General features: G+C 44.6%; 1 long non-coding RNA gene across 1 annotated transcript; it reads left to right on the forward strand.

Moving 5' to 3' along the window:
* The first annotated feature begins 259 nt into the window (after positions 1–259).
* Positions 260–2,163, forward strand: LOC120904133. The gene is made up of 3 exons (XR_005739704.1): positions 260–672; positions 748–1,204; positions 1,418–2,163. It is a non-coding gene; the product is annotated as an uncharacterized LOC120904133 (long non-coding RNA).
* Positions 2,164–5,704: the final 3,541 nt, after the last annotated feature.

Consider the following 5,704-nt stretch of genomic DNA (forward strand, 5'->3'; position numbering starts at 1 on the left):
AGAATGGCCATTTCACTTGCAGAGAGTGGTACCTTTTTTGTGTGAGTTGTTATCTACTTGGTGTTCGCTCGGAGGGAAAAAAACGGATGATGAAAGAGTGATCTCAGAAAAGCAATGTGACATTTTTATCATGAAGTAAAGAGCATTTAAATATCTTTAATATTTTTTTTATTTCTTTTTATTTTCAGATTTAACAATGATCATGGTGACAAACAAAGAAACTGAGATGACAATTTGTTATTTAAATACTATTATTGTTGCTAAACGCCTAAATTTATGCAATGTTCATTACCAATATTCTTTATTATGCATTTAACAGTCTCTTTTAGGACCTTAAATAGTTGCGTGTATCAAAAAAACTAGACACAACTGTCATGAAAATGATATCAAGACTTTACGGTGATCAAAATTTCAGCAATAGGTATAAAATAAGATGAAAAATACCGTCACAAACGACATTTAAGCCTTTCAGCCAAGTAGTCGTAAAGATACTGCAAGTATTCTGGATTGATTTATTACAACTCTCGATAGAGTTATAACCAGCAAGAGTAGCACACCGTAAACCATATGGAATGTGTATTTAAAAGGCCTTGTCATAAAACATTGATCAAATCACTGGAAACCCTTAAGCCTCTCATGCCTTATCACCACTCAAGAACAAACCAAGAGCCGGTAATAATCAGTTCGCTTCCAAGTGATTCAATTTAGCAGCGAATAATATAACCCCATCATGTTCTTAATACACAGGCAGGCCTAGAGAGCACCCGATCGATGATAGCCCGTTGACCTGAACGCTAGCACCGTATGTCATGCAACCCGCTCCTCCCGGATGTCGAGGAAATTAGTTTAAACATGAAACAATTACCCTCCGATTGCAGCAGGCGTTGAATGGAAACCCGTTCTAGCAATTGCTAAACCTCCGTCTTCACAGTTTCCTACGGTGAAGTGTACACGGTATCGTTCCCACCACTCCCGTCTCAGTCGAACGAAGAAATCCTTCAGAGGCTTGGCTAACGTTTTTGTGCAAGAAGCAGCAGCATGGCTAATCGGAGGAATCAGTGTCAGTGTGAGCTGATCTAATCACGCTGCGAGAACGGTGGGAAGCGTTGGACATTGCAAAATTAAACACAGAAGAACACCCTGTCCGGAACGTGGAGCAAGAAGAGTGAAGTCTGAGACGCATAACAGGACGAGCGACACAGGTGTACGAATTGCATCATGTTCTCGCAGCTGCTGGCTGCTATGGTTTCCTTCTCAAGAAGTAGCTTCCGCACAATGCTAATGGTGTCTAAAATAACACTTTCTCGCTCTCTCTCTCTCTCACACACACACACACACACACTCACTCATTTGCTATCGCGTAAGACCACAGTCAAGACAGGAGGAAGAAATTTAATTTGATTTGTTATCGTTTCAGGCAAAGTGCACCGTTGCGAAGAAAGCGGAGAACTGGTGATGCAAAGACTTTGATTGAGCTGCTGGCAGGTAGACTGGTCGGGTTCGGTAGCGTTAGCAATCCCGTTATGATACCTCGAAGACAGCCGGAATGTGCATCAGCTGGTCGGTCCAGACCCCATGCACACCAGACAGGTGGTGCAATTTGTGGATTATAATGAGACAAGTGAAACCCTACCGTCGTATCAGACTGGAGAGAGCGTGGAAGTGTGGGCTGGTAAGAGGTTGGTAGTCCCAATTCACGTGGAAAACTGGTGGCAGTGGTTCAGGTTTCAAGTGGGATTTTTCGGAAGTGGGTATCGTTTGGGAAGTTGCCCTGTCGATAGAGATCGACAGCTTTCGGTCTAGTGCCGACAGTGTCAAGTGGGAAGCATAAGGGGCCCGCGTATCCATTTCCCAGCTCTCTGGCTTTTTGAGGCTTGAGTATGCTTTGCTGACAACGAAAAGAGCACACACACACTCACAGCAGTATGAGTACCAGAAGGAATGGTAAAATGTTGTTGGAAGCAAAGCGTCTACTTCAGGTGTGGTGCGTACACTCATTTCGAGGCTTGAAGTGCTCCTGTACCTTCAGGGATGCCAGCAATGTCACAAGAGAGCGTATCTATTGCTATGGATCAAAGCCTGCGGCTTTTTGTTTCGCTCATCTCGCAAGCTCATCCTGCCAAGGGTGTTGAACAATTGAATTTCATAATAAAACAATTGAATTAGCAGAACAAAACAGACTGTCTGCTTTGGTGCGAGAATGCTGCTCTAGATGGGCAACACATCCACGTGGTACCACTGACAGTCCCTGCTGGTGCGCTGCTGGGTGTGGCGAAACTATCTAGCGAAACACCTCGTCCTACCGTATGCCGCTAAGACCCATTACCATCCACCACAAATATGCCCCGGAGGGATGTACGAAAGATTAAGACTTACTCGTGTCGTAGCTGACAGGTTGGCCAGGGAGGAAGGGGGCTTGTGAGGTGTTCAGCGTGTCTTGAGGGTGAGAATAGCGCCCTTTGTGGAAACTTTTACTCCATGTGTTAAGGTAGTGCACCGCTTTTGTGGGAATGAAATTTAAATATTTTTCCATAAACTGTTGCTGTGTAGACCGGTGACATGTAGACCGGAGAGACGATGACGAAGGGGGTGACTGTTTATCTTTCACAACACATATCTGCACACCCGCAGCGCCTTGGAGTATAGCAAGTATGCTTTACTCTTTTCGAAAAGGATGTCTTCAGACTTTGAATAAAGCTTGCAGCAGAGAAGTTCAAGTGTGTGGAGTTTGTGTAGGAAAAGCTCCCCCAGTGTAGTTGTCCCAAACAAACCCGACACCTCCGGAGGCAGTTTTGCTTTAAGCTACCGTTTGCAAATCCGATTTGTGGCAGCTCGTTTCACTGCTGCTGTGTGTTGGAGCTCGTTTTTTTAGCAGTACCGGTGGGCGTGGTACTAGACAGACAGTGGCAGTATCAATTCCCAGCGGAGGCGCCAACTTTCAAGTTTTTTTTCTTCTCCCGACTTTTGTAGCTCATTTTTCAGGGAAAAACAGCCGCTTTTGCCTGACTGTGCCATTTTCCTCCACTCTGCCGTCGAGGGAATGGCACCGTCTCATCCTCCCAGGAGAAGACATGCATATTTATTAGTTTTATGCTGCTCCCGAGCTTCGACGGCTTCCATGTACGTGGGCCCCATGCTCAATGGGATGATCGGCGACGCGCGGCTGGATCGCCGGACTGAGTCTACATGTATTTATGGCTTCAGGCAGACAAAAGACAAAGTCAGAACCAAAAAAAATACCAACACACAACCGGCAGGAAGCGATTACCGTACGGAAAACGTGCGGAGAACAATCAGCGGTGGGATATTGGGCGCACCAAAATCAAAGGAAAGGTCCCGGGCGTGAGTTTTCCAAAAGTATGTTTGGAAGGAAGTTGAAGCAAAAACTCCGAGCTTCCTTTTCTTACGATTCTTAAGACTGTTCGGCAGACCTGTTTTGTCTGCAGTGCCCTTCACCGGACCGTACTGGATGCTTTTCCCGGGTGAGAAATGAATAATCAAACTGACATTTTCCAAAGAAAGCAATGGGGGAAAAAAACGAACGTATAAATATTTGTACCTTGTTTGGCCCGTCGGACCATGATGATGAACTCCGTCAGCCACTCTGTGTGCAAGCAAGTTTCGACTGTTCCGGTATGTCCCCGGTGTCCCTTAAGTCAACTTAGCGGAAGGTGATTTCGTCAGGTGTTGGCCCTGAGGCCCCGAAAATGGACAGGAGCTGGGCCTGGGAGTGCAACCGGGTGCAAAGCCGTGGGCGAAATAAATCACATCCATAAATTTTGCCCAACTGTCACCTCGGGTGATTGCGAACGTGCGACAGCTAGAACGGTACGCGAACGGTACGTGTTAAAGTGTTGGAAAGTGTGGGTTGGAAGTGTGTTTTTTTAGTTTGTTTTACGGAAAGTTTTTCTTCCCGCTTGAGGTTTGGAAAGCTTTTCAAAGAAGTGGGCGGGCAATTTTACAGCGATTAAGGTGAGACTGTTGTCAGTGGAGCACTCAGGGCAAGCAGAAAAATTAACAGTCTTTAAAGTATATTGCAAAGTATATCTGTGTAACAAAACTTCAGTGTTGATGCTATTTCAAGGATTGAAAATAGTTGAAATAAGAGATCGATACACTGAACATATTGCATAGAAAGTGTTGCAATCAATATTGAAAGTAATTTACAAATACCTTTGTAGTAATGGAAATAGATTGAATAGTAATGGATCCAAATACCATACTCGGCATTGAAAGCCTATGCTGATGGATACGTGAAGACTTGAACAAAATCTATAATTAAAAATGTTGAATTATTGATTAAAATTTCAAAGATTAGATACAATCGGGGACGACCACAATTTGAAACTGTAGAATACGACAAGCCTCTCCAAAAACTCTCCAAAGCTTATGTAAAAGTGCATGTTTCCAATCGATACAACCAGTTCGAGTACATACAATGTCTTACTCACTATCACTTGTATTCAATTCTCTTAACTTCTAAGCAGCTTTTCAACGAAAATTTCCTTGCTTGTTGGTTGGAAACCAATTCCAATCCCCTTCCATCCAACCCACAACTTCCCTAATTGCACTAACGAAGCTGCCAGCTATTGCCAACCACACGGAGGTACGTGTAAAGTTTTAATGAGAGACACCATTTCCGTTGCATTGTTTGCGCTCGAAAACCTCAATTATTTATGCTTTAGCACAAACTTGCCTCTACCATTGGTCCTCTACCCACCAACGATGATGGGTTTGCTTATTCAATGCCGCTCCTCGCCCGTATTTCAAGTTCTCAATGCTAGAAAGGAGGCAACTTTGTCTTACCTTCTTGTGGGTGTTTTCCGTTCCCCTTTTAGACGCAAGAGAAGACAGTTACCCGGTGGACCGATCTGTAAAGAAAGCACATACGTAAACATATTAGTATGCATTGTTTTACCTACTTTCAGGCACTTAATTTTACACCAAAGCTCTACCCCTGGAAGGCACACTATCAAGATCAAGAAGTTCCACCGACCGGCCGTTCACTTGTCAGTCTGCAGAGGCGTCAGCCTGGTGACGGAAGTTTGCCTCTGCCGCTGGTTTCTCATCTGTAAGCGTTTTCGGAGAGGATGCAAAACAGCACATCGCTTCCACTGCTTATCTTTTGCTGCAGGAGCACACAAACACTTGCTTGCATTCCCTCACGCGTAAAGGTAAAGTGCTTCTTAATGGCATTCCGTCTTGTTAGGGCTCAATTAACTCGTGCTTTTGCCCTTTCGTCTTGCGCTGTGTGTCGGGTTGACGCAAAGAGTTAGGGTTAGTGTGTTACATGAATCAAGCGTGCCCTGTGCACTCTGGCGTATGCCATCACTCACCCAATCCGATGCACGGTGCAAGGTGCAGAAGGGGGGGGGGGAGCAAAATTACAAATTCAAACAAATTTGCTCGATCCGTACGAAACGGCAAAGGTGTGAACTGAAGTCACTGCCGCCCTAATAAATCATAGTCACTTCAGGGGCTGGCAAACGGGTGCATGTCGAACAACGTTGTACCTACAATGTTGAAGGCAAAGTAGATGGGCCATTTTCTTTTCTTTTTCTAGCCAACAGCACACGTTACAAAAATGAAAAGGAAAGCATAATGATGCAATTTGGGATTGCAAACTAACAACCCTTTTCGTATGCCAATGCGACAGAAACAGCAAAAATGTAAGCGATTTTGTGGATGTAAAAGTTTTCTTACC

Source organism: Anopheles arabiensis, chromosome 3, assembly GCF_016920715.1.
Source record: "Anopheles arabiensis isolate DONGOLA chromosome 3, AaraD3, whole genome shotgun sequence".
NCBI lineage: Eukaryota > Metazoa > Arthropoda > Insecta > Diptera > Culicidae > Anopheles > Anopheles arabiensis.